Source organism: Bidens hawaiensis, unplaced genomic scaffold (assembly GCF_021521415.1).
Source record: "Bidens hawaiensis isolate Kalapana, Puna unplaced genomic scaffold, B.hawaiensis_p1.1 tig00024866_1, whole genome shotgun sequence".
Classification (NCBI taxonomy): Eukaryota; Viridiplantae; Streptophyta; class Magnoliopsida; order Asterales; family Asteraceae; genus Bidens; species Bidens hawaiensis.
The window spans coordinates 102826-114746 of NW_027493949.1; positions in this window are offsets into that span (position 1 = coordinate 102826).

An 11921-nucleotide genomic window follows, 5' to 3' on the forward strand; every position below is an offset into this window, starting at 1 on the left:
TAGATCCGTCCTTCCTCTTGACGAATATAATTGGCACTCCCCAAGGTGACGAACTTGGCCGAATGAAGCCTTTCTCCAGAAGCTCATCGAGTTGTTTCTTTAACTCCTTCATCTCGGTTGGCGCTAAGCGATACGGAGCTTTGGCGATCGGAGCAGTACCAGGAATAAGATCGATCCTAAACTCTACTTCGCGATCAGGAGGAATTCCGGGAAGTTCATCAGGAAAAACATCAGAAAAGTCGGAAACGATAGGAACTTCTTTGATTTCTTTTGGCTATGATTCTTCAGTGACGTAGGCCATGAATGCGAGGCATCCTTGATTCAAACATTTGTTAGCCCTAATCATAGAGATTATGCTAAATTGGCCAGCGTCTTTGTCCCCTTCAATTCGAATTGTTCGTTTATCGGGGGCTTGAAGTTCAACAGTTTTGCTATTGCAGATGATACGGGCATGGTTATCGGATAACAAATTCATACCAAGTACAATATCAAAACCAGCCAGACTCATAGGCAACAAACAAATAGGCAGAATATAACCAGCTAGGAGAATTTATCCGTTTTCAAGGGCTTCGGAGATCTTAACGATTTCGCCACTAGCAGTCTCGACGCTTAGAGTTTTATCTAATTTTCTTAATGGTTCGTTTAATAGACTACAAAAACTATAATCTATAAAACTCAAATTGGCACCAGAATCAAATAAAACTCTAGCATAGGTGTCGTTGACTAGAAACGTACCGGTGATGGTTTCCGGCATGTCAGCGGCCTTTTTTGTGTCGAGTATAAAAACTCAAGCGTTTCCTTTCTTGTCCTTGCCACTTCCACCCGCACCACCAGCAGCGGGTTTTTTCTTTGGGCACTCAAAACTTAGATGGCCCATCTCTTTGCAGTTATAACACGTCATCTTCTTTTTCCAACAATCAGCAGCCGCATGACCCGTACGGTTGCATGATTCACACACCTTTGGAGGTGGGGCGATATTGCATCGACCCTTGTGATACTCCTACAAGTCTTGCAAGGCGTAGCGTTTGTATTGAATCGACTTTGGTTTACGCCTTTGCCTTTGAAGTTGACACCTCCTCCAGTTCTCCATTGGGCAGTTGTTATTGTCACCTTCTTGTCTTCTTCCTTGTTGCGGACCAAGCCGCCCATCAAATAACCAGCTAACTCCATTCTGGAGTCGGCGGTTTGAGGTAAGATATAATGCTAAATATATATGTTTCCCTTGTATATTTTAATTAATATTTTAATAGATTTTTGTTCGTTTTTTGTATACTACTAACGTTTTTATGTTCCGTAGGTTCCGGGATTTGATCGTGATGAAAAAGGGAGAAAACGAGCTAAAACGAGCCGAAACGGAGATCCGGAACGCGTCAGGAAGAGTCAGAACGCGCCGCGCGAAGGGGGAGGCCAAATGCCCTCCGCGCGGCGCCTAGGCAATACTGGGCTGGAATAATTTCGTTTTCGCTTAATTTCGGGCCTTGTTTTGGTTATTTAAACACATTTAACTTAAACCTGACATAACCTGAAAGCCCCTAGCCGATTTTGGAGAGTTATTGGAGCATATTTTCGAGCTTTGCGGTGATTTTGAAGGCAAGAAGATAGCCGGTGAAGAGCTACACGTTCACGTTCGAGTTTACGGGTTTTATCATCTTCGATTCCCCGTTCTTTATATTTTCACCATGTTTTCGTTATTACTTGTTTTGTTTAATTTAGACTTCATGATGCTACGCTAAATTCCATAAACTACCTAGGTCGTGATGAACCTTAGTTCGGTTTGATTTTATTTGGATTTCGTTTCGTTATGGATTTTATGTTCTAAGTAAACGGTTGAGTTTGATTTAATTGATGCGTATGATTGCTTGGTTTTGTTTACTTGAATTTATTGTTTCACATTGCCCTTGTTGATTGTTTCATAGGATAGGGTTTTGTTAGGTCATTTACTGTGTGTTCTTGGCTAGTTTGTGATTAATATGCATTAAAAATCATAGAAACAATAAAATCAATTAAACAGATAAAAGTGAACTGCCAGCCTAGAAAGTTGTAAGGTGATAGGTTGTTGATAGATCTTTGTTGGTCAGGATTGCTAGATTTAGTTCTTCGTAAGGAGTCCGTCTAGGTTTGATTGTCAGCTTAGTCTATTAAGTTAATTGAGTCTGCTTTGCTATCTTTTGAATTCCGCGCTGTAAGGTAGGTTTTCGTCATAAAAGATACTTACACATAAGCGATTAAATAACCGTAAGGAAGTTTAATATAAAACTGGTGAGTCTTAAAACTTGTTAGAAATCCATAGACGTCTTCTTGAAGTTCAAGGGTCCTGTTCGGGTTTTCTGTCAAGGGTCTATTTTATGATCCCAGTTTCATAACGTGAGTTTTCCGTTTAATTAATAACCGTAACTTTGGGGATTCTATCCTAGGTAGTTATCTTTGTCATCTGAATTAATCTGTGTTTACTTGTTTATTAGTTTAAAAGTAATTAGGTTTAAGTTTTATTATTAATTAATTAATTAGTTTTAAGGTCATGATTATGTTTTATTATTATATTAATTAGGGTTAAGTTTTATTAGTTTATTATTAGTTTAATTAAAGTAATCATCAGTTAATTATTATTTAGAGTTTTAATTATTTAGTATTAAGTTCCCCCTCAAATATTATTAATAAATAGTCGTGTCTTGTAGTTGAGTCTAATTTTCTAGTTTCGTAATTTAAAGAGTCTCGTGGGTTCGATATCCGGACTTACTTAGCTGTACTAGAGTTGATCGGTTCACTTGCCGGTTAGTAGTTTAAAGGTCTAGAGTATTACTTAGTGTCTAGATTAGTAAAATTTTAGTTAATAATTATTTGACTACTTTTAGCACATCAAGGTAAATGAGACCTCACCATGTTGCGGATTTCCCGCGGCAATCCCCAAATATATCTTGTGACTTTGCTGGACTCAGGGTTAACCAGCTGGGGATTAAGGCGACAGTACTCATGGAATTTGGTATTGTATTCTCGGAGGTTTGTCCCTACGACCTTAAGATTAAGAAATTTTGTTTGGATCTAGTCGGTTTCATGCATGGGACAAAACTTTCCCATCAACAGAGCCTTAAACTCATCCCACATCAGACCATACATCACATCTCTCCCTTTACTCATTAATAAGGCATTCCACCACTCAAGCGCTTCTCCTTTAAACATTAGGGCAGAATATTGAATCTTCTCCTCATCGAAGCACTTGCTTGTAATCACAATTGTTTCCATTTCCTCAAGCCACCTCACGGTTGTGATGGCTCCTTTGTCAACATGGAATTCTTTCGGTCCATAGTACTTGAAGTCTTTAAATGAACAACCGTCGATTTTGAGTTTCTTGAACTCTCGACGAACGCCTCCATCATCGTTTGACTCATGAACACTATCTTCATCATGAGAGGGTTTTGTACGGGATTTTTGGGATTCTGAGGGATGAACGGATTGAGAATGTTTGGTTTGTCTGGATTGAGAATGTCGAGATTGAGATCTAAAATCAGACTCTTCCCTAACCGCTTTCTTAATCATATTTTGAATTTAGTTTAGGTACTTATCGGGAATGATTTCTTCTTTTCTTTCTCGGGGCCTTTCCCCTTTCTTTTCTCATCATCTTTTCGAGCATTCTCGTTATTACTTTGTTCAGACATTTTTTTTTTTTTTTTTTAATTAAGTCTGAAAATTTTAACAACATTTTTTTTATTAAACACATATTTTATTACATATATATATATCTCACAAAGATATATATATTTATTTCATAATACATAAACGTATATATATCGTTCCAACGATATATATAGATTATCCTATCCTTATTTTAAGAAAGTCTCAACATTCTTATTGCATACATATTACACATATCATACAAAACTATTTTACACATACATCCTTCTTCAACATCTTCAGTCCTTCAAGAACTTCTTCACAACCTTCGTTATTTTGCTGCACTTACGAAGGAGTGTTTTCTCCCACCTTCTTCTTTTTCTTTCCTTCCTCATCTACCTTCTTCCTCCAATCGTCGGTTTCGTGTAAAGCACGATCCAAATGTTCTTCATACGATTGCGGGACTACGTTGGGGTATCCATACTGTGGAGGTAGGTCGCGGTAACCTAGTGTCACCATCCCGTAGTGATTCCTCGGTTCTGGATACGGAACGTAAGTCATGTCGGACGAAAGGTAGAGCTAAGTCTTGGCAATTCGGTTCTGTTCTCGAATTTCATCAGCTTGCTCTTCAATTGATGGAATCCTTCCTTGAAATGGTGGGAAGCTTGACGAAGCTTGATTCCTAAGTTTCTCGAGATATTGGACATATGGGTCCATAGAACCATAGCTTGGGTTTTGGGAAGTGAGTGATCCTTCCATTGGACTTGATATCTCGTTGGGGTTTTCAGGATGCTCTTCTTCCGGTTCCTATTCTTCCTCAGGATACTCCTCTTCTTCGGGCTCCTCTTCTTCCTCTTCAGGTTCTTCCTCTTCCAGTCCATCTTCCTCCATGGGTTGTGTGGTTTCACGTTTATTGGGGGCATCTGGAAAATTTCAGAGGGCATCATTACCCACATCTTAGGTTTGCGGGACGGTCCTTCACCGTTATTTGATTGGGAATTAACTTCATTGAAGGTGGACCTTCCGGTATGCCATTGGTGTTGTTCAGAGAGATATTTCATCCACTCGGAGGATGGGTGAGAGTTTGGTAGGTATCCGGTTGGGTAGTATTGCGGTAATTCTGAGGGTTGGTAAGTGAGGATCTCTGTTGGATTGTACGTCGCTATTTTGGAGGGATTATACATCGGTATTGTTGGTAGATGGTAACTTGAGTGTCTTGGTGGCTCAATTCCTTGTTTTGGTGGACTATCCGGAATGTCTATTAGGTAGTGTCTACTTCCGGGGTAGTACACGGGTTTGGTCAAGTCGTGTTCCACATCTTGGTTGAAGTATGCTTCATAATACCCACCCATCACTCATGTTGTCTTCGGGGTAAGGTTCGGCAATTCCGGCCTCGTTTGCCTTGCGCATAAATTCTTCTATATGAGCTTTGAATGACATCTAATATTATGGTTGGTTCAGAATGTAGAGAGGGAAAGAAAGGTTACCCGCCTATCTTATCCCTATAACAAATAAACAATTATTTCCTATACTTGGATTGAAGCTTCGGTATTGTTTTATGATATCCAATTCGCTAAGATCGATGGCTCTGATACCAACCTGTCACACCCCCATCTTAGGCCTAGGAGTATGACTCAACAGTTGTTACCATAATTGTATATAAATCAGAGTTGCGTAAATATGCGGAAGACTTGTAAAACTTTAAGGATCAAAAGTGTAACATTTATATATACATTCAAAAGATGGGATTATAAAATACCCGTTTGAGTTAACAAAACCATTTACTTGTTTATAATTACAAACCACCATATTAAGTTTACAAAAGAAATTCGAGCCATCGGATTTATATAAGTAGCACTTCGATACTCCAAGCGCTAAACTTGTTCACCTGCAAAATGTAAGAAAATACGTCAACAACGAATGCTGGTGAACACGCTGACGCAAAAATATTTTCTTTTACTTTATTACCCCTCGAGACTACGCCTGCCTCGGCCCATTGTGGCTTAGGAATAACAAAGTTAAATAACACATTATAAACTCGAGCCTCTACTCTAGGTCACCCCAGCAAACACCGTAGCGTTCGACTTAGTTAAGTACCCGTAAATATACACAACGGTCGTACTCCCTACAGGAGAGCGTCCTACGACCAAGGGTGGTGCGATGTGCCCATTCATCGTGTAGTACCACCTATGTAAGAATCCAGACATACGTATACCACAGCCTGAGGACTAGGTTCATACCCTTATTAATAATGGTTTTAGGAACACGTAGTTCCTTGTAAACAATTTCATATAACATGTTTGATTTATTTGAAAACAAGTTTATAAAAGTTTTGGGGGCGTATTCACCTTGTCTCTTTGGGATCGGCTTCACTCACCGTCCGAGAGTTTTTCCCTTTTTATCTCGCACCTATAGTACGAGTATAAATATTTGTTAGTCGGATACACGATCCGGCTTAAGACCTTTAGTCTTATTTTATATCTCAACCTCGATGAACCTTTGGTTTTCTTTTACTTAAAAACCTTTAGTTTAAAAGTAATTTATAAACCTTTAGTTTATATAGAAACCCGACGTTTCTTCTTCTCCAAGAAAAGTAATCATTTTCTTTTATTATTTAAGAATACTCATTATTCATTAAATAGTATTTTCATAACAAAGAGCATACATATATACTTACACACATATATACGTATCAATATTCAATATCTTATCTTTCATTCATTTCTTTGTTATGTTTTCTTTTCTTTTCTTTTTTCGAGGTATCGAGTATAACCTCGACTTAGGGCTTAAGCCCTTTTAATATAATATTATATTATATTAATTTGTCGTTACGCCTAACCTTATTGGCGTATTGGAAACTCTAGGAACTCGAGCAGCACTCCAACGCCGCTTCCCTTTTCTCGACACGCAAATCAATGAACGCCAAATCTTCAATACTTGTTGGCACGTTTATCGAGACTCATTGCCATGATATCAACGCCTTCTTGATTGAGTGTGGGTGGAGGGTGGCACGAACTTCGAGGAAACGTTGGCTTACAAACACGAAGGATTGGGGCACGTTTAACTAGGAATTATGGCACGTTTATCGAGGTGGATCGAGTATACGATTGTCGGGATTTAGAGAGATGTTAGAGAGAGAGCTGGGAACTTAGTTTGGTGTGTAAAAAATGAGAACCTGGACCTTGCTATTTATAGACGAAAAATCGGATCCCATCGCGGTACACGATGGGCTCCTGGGCACCCGTCGCGTATCGCGATATAGAGTTGATGACGCAAAGGGTAGGTCTGCCACGTGTTGACACGTGGCGGACGTCGCGCCACGTGTGGCCACGTGTCGGGACACGTGGCGACCGATGTTCCACGTGTGGACACGTGGCGTGCCACGCGTCTCTTTGTTAGACACCCCATCGCGGTACGCGATGGGAGTCTCTTCTGATCCATCGCGTAGCGCGATGGGTCAAAAAAACAGAATTTTTATTTTTAACCCTCGGGTTTGGATTTTGGCAATTTTAGTCCCTAGACTTTGGAAAGTTTATATTTTGAACTCGAAATTTTCACGATGTTACAAAATCAAAACTGAATTTAATGACCGTTGTGTGTCATTTCAAATTTTAATATCAATAGTGGGTGTGTGTGTGTATATATATATATATATATATATATATATATATATATATATATATATATATATATATATGAATCCAAAGTAATTAATAAATGTGAACGTTGTGAAAACGGTCATAAAAATTAAAATTCCCTGTATAAGTGATATTATGTCCCTCGCACATGTATATCCTCTTGTTTTATTTCGTCGACGTTGTGTTCTACATCATCATTCTTTCTCTCTTACTTTGAGTAGATTTATCAACAAAATAGTGGTGCTCATGTATATTTGTTATAACTATTTCAAGTTCTACCATTTTTCTCCAAGAAAAAATAAGAAGAGTAAATCTTGCAGAAGATCTTGTCATTCACCCTCGGCTAAAATAGTCTTTAAAGAAATCGCGCCCTTCTTGGGAAAATGACGCACGTACATATCCCATTACATGATCTCAATCTTGAAGAAGCCTAATGAGATTTTTTGGGAACATTTATGGACACGGGGAAGATACACAACTAATTTTGGTGATGATTTCAAACGTTTATTCTCAAGCTCTCATAACGGTGTTTGCAGTACACTTAGACTACAAGGTTGAATGGAAATGTTCAACTTTGAACATCAGCGGCAACAGGAATCTGCGGACGATGTGCTTAATTGTTTTTTGTTTTTTGTTTTTTGTTTGAATCAATGTCGAACTTACATTCTTTGTGTGACAAAACTTGAGTAGGGTTGATCCAAGATATCATGTTATTTGAAGCATGTGAGTGTTTGGTGACACCATTTGGTGTTCTATGTAACATATATAAAACCAAAACCATGTTCATTATTGTGTGTGTTGAAATATTGGACGTTTAAAGCTAATTATACTTGTGTCTGGTTTGGTATTATTTTTTAAAAATGAATTAAAATTATTCAACTCAAAGACAAATGAATTAAGAATCAAAAACATGAATTGCTTGGAAAGTAACTTTCAACTAATAAAAGGTTTATTGTTAAAATGAATCAAACTTTTGTAGAGGTATTATATATCTCTGTTAATTGAAACCTTAATTAACAGTATTCTACAACTGATGAAGGCAGAGGTACAACATGATTCCGATGCCCAGATTCTTGATTGAAGAAGAAACCGAGGTTGATGTCGATGAACATGGAGAGACGGTGTATAATAAAAGGCTGCACAACGAGGGGTCTCAAGGCCTTGAAGACCGTCGCTTTATTCATTCAAAAACCCAACTAAACTAAATAGTTAGAGTAAGTAGGGTATCGTATCTACGAGGAGCATGTGATCAGTATTACAAAGTTTGTTTGATTTTTAATATAAAATTAATTAACTAAGATGGACAAACGATGTCAAGCGAGAAAATAGAAGATTGATTTTAAAAACGATTTAAAGAAAATGCAACCTCCTCCAGGTCTCAGGTTCTAGGTTTCACACAAAACTCGTTTCATTAAATGGACATCACATAGACATGGTGTTGGAAAATCGGTTAATTGAGGTAGTAATCAAAAACAGATATTTGTCATCGGATCTTTTATAATTCAATTACACTATTTATTAGTGTGAATCGGCCTATTCTATGTCACCCAACAAGCTACTAGGTTTTGTCATCAACCGAACAAGTTGTAAAGCAAGAATTACTAACACATGCAAATAGTTTAAATAAACCAACACATCAATATGTTCATACAACGCTATTAATGTCAAGAACAAATCCAAACATGAATAAAACAAAGTTTAATGTTTAACCTAAACGAACCGTTAGAAGTTACAACGATATTAGGCTTGCCTCCTCATAATTATTGCTTCTTGATTTGCTTGTATACTAGCCAAATCATCTCTTTGCGGCTGTCAAAATCCTCACACCAAACAGCCCTCGGCTGTTTTTTTCGTCCCCCCAAACTGCCGTACTCAGAAAATAACCCCCCCCCCCCCCCCTACCACTTTTCTTTGTATTGTGTGGGCTTAAGGCCTAGCTCTTTCCATCTTTATGGCTCTAAGTTCATGTGGGCTTGTATTAACTCCTAGCCCAAATAGCATTTTCTTTCAATTCGGTTCCTACACTGCTACACAAATTAGATCATGACTTTATTAATAGTTAATTAAGTTTTCTCTTTTCTGAAGTCCCGAGCTGGGAGCTGTGACTTTATTTCCTTTACAATTCCTTTTTTTTTCTTTTATTTGTTTACTCTAAAAAACTATTTAACTCAAATATTAAATAACTATTTAAAAATGACATGATGTATTATAGACGTTACTAACTCGTTTAAAGCTTCAAATACCTATAACCATAAAAGAACTTAAAGTAATCGTGTTTGATATATATAAGTAACTAAAATACACGATATTAGACATTAAAATCACATTCTTTACTCACTCATCAGGCCTCACCTCAAAAACTTCATATCGTCTCCACACACCACTCACCTCAAATATGTCCTATCCTATCGTCTCGAACCCTCGTTAGAGTTTTCTTATTTTTATTCACAACAAGTGTGAAGTGTATATATAATTATGTTATCTTATATTGCGTATAACTTTCAAAGTTAAAAGAAAACGCCATCACAAAAAAATGATAAATACATATGTAACAGTTCAAAGTTATCTGTAAATCAAAACTGAATTTTATGACCGTTGTGTGGCATTTCAAATTTTAAAATCAATAGTGGATATATATATGAATCCAAAGTAATTAATAAAAGCGAACGTTGTGAAAACGGTCATAAAAATTAAAGTTCCATATATAAGTGATATTCTCTCCCTCACACAAGTATATCCTTTTGTTTTATTTCGTCATCGTTGTGTTCTGCATCATCATTCTTTCTCTCTTACTTGAGTATATTTAACAACAGAATAGTGGTGCTCATGTATATTTGATATCACTATTTCAAGTTCTGCCATTTTTCTCCAAGAAAAAATAAGAAGCGTAAATCTTGCAGAAGATCTCGTCATTCACACTCCAGCTAAAATAGTCTTTAAAGAATCACGCCCTTCTTGGTGGTAAAGCAATTGAGATGCTCCTTCTTGGGAAAATTACATAATCTCAATCTTGAAGAAGCCTAATGAGATTTTTTTGGAACATTTATGGACACAGGGAAGATACACTATTGATTTTGGATGACGATTTCAAAAGTTTTTCCTCAAGCTCTCATAACGGTGTTCGCACTCAAGCTCTCATCAAGAAGTTGCAGTAGACACTTAGACTACAAGGTGGAATGGAAATGTTCAACTTTGGACATCAGCGGCAACAGGAATCTGCGGACGATGTGCTTAATTGTTTTTTGTTTTTTGTTTGAATCAATGTCGAACTTACATTCTTTGTGTTTGACAAAACTTGAGTAGGTGATGTGTTGTAAAACATACTTACTTTCCTTATCGTTTTATCATGATTTAATTGCTTTTTAGTTTAATTATTAAGAGGTTTAGCTTGTTTTTGCTTAATTTTACAAAGATGGATGTTTACTTGTAGGTTATGAGTTTTAATGAATAAAAGTGGCAAGTTTGAAGACTCTAGGGGCTTATTTGAGCAACTTTGAAGACTACAACTCAAGGCCCGACCCAAGCCCACAAGTTAGAAGCCTTACATGCATAATATATTAATTAAACAAGAGAAAAAAGAACCCTAACAGCCCCTAAATCCCGAAATCAGCATCAACCAGCCATAAAACTTCCGTTTGGCAGCATCTAGGGTTTCAAAGAAAGTCGTTTTTGCATCTTGTGTGACCAAGTGAAGAAGAAGGAGGCTTAGGAAAACTTGGTACAGCAGCTAGGGACCATATTCATCAAGAAACTCAGCCATATATCTTAAGTATTCATCCATAAACTTTATGTTCTTGTTCAAGATTCATAACTAGTTAATTTTGATCTTTAACTTGAATTGTTTTGCAAGTAACTTGAAGATTGACTTGTGCTTGATTGAGATTGATTCTTGAATGATTTTAATTATGTTTATGTTGAGTTATATGATGTTTATTTTGATGTATAATTTCTGTCCAAATATCATGTTCGGCTAAACTTGTTAGTTCTACCTAGGTTAGATGAATATTGTTAGGTTTTAATGAGTAATATGGATTGTTAATTATCATGGCTTGAATTGTTAATGAAAAGTTTGGTTTAATATTGAATTAGGTTGTGTTTAGTGGCTGTGAATTTATTAATTACACTCATATACCTCTTGCTTTGATTAATTGATTACGTTTTGATTGATTGTTGCTTGTTAGAACTCTTTACTTGGTGTTTAGGGTTTGTTTGCGGGGTGATCAACCGTAGGGTTTAAGTGAGTGTTTTAATTGAATATAATCAGCGGGTGAACACCTTCTTAGAGACCGAGAGGTGATAGGAAGTAAGGTCGTCTCTTAGCTTTTACTTGTTAGGATTAAGATCGCGCGAGAGCGGGTTTAGTTCTTGTCGGGTTTGGGTTTTGAGCGATTAGTTGATCTAGTTTAAGTTAAACTAAATTGTTCCTCTATCCTTGGTTGCGTAGTATTCGTCTCCATTAGGGTAGTGTGTCGGTGAGACCGAGAGGAGAGTCGACATTAGAGCACTTTAACAATTCGTTTCTCGGTTTGTTCTTAAAATCAACTAAGTGTAAGTTAGAGTTTGTTAGTGAGACTGAGAGGTGATCTAGCTTTCTTGAGTGAACCTTAGTTTTGTCATCCTTAGGAATCGGTGTCGTGAGAATCCTCAATCCATTATCTTATTATACCTTCAATA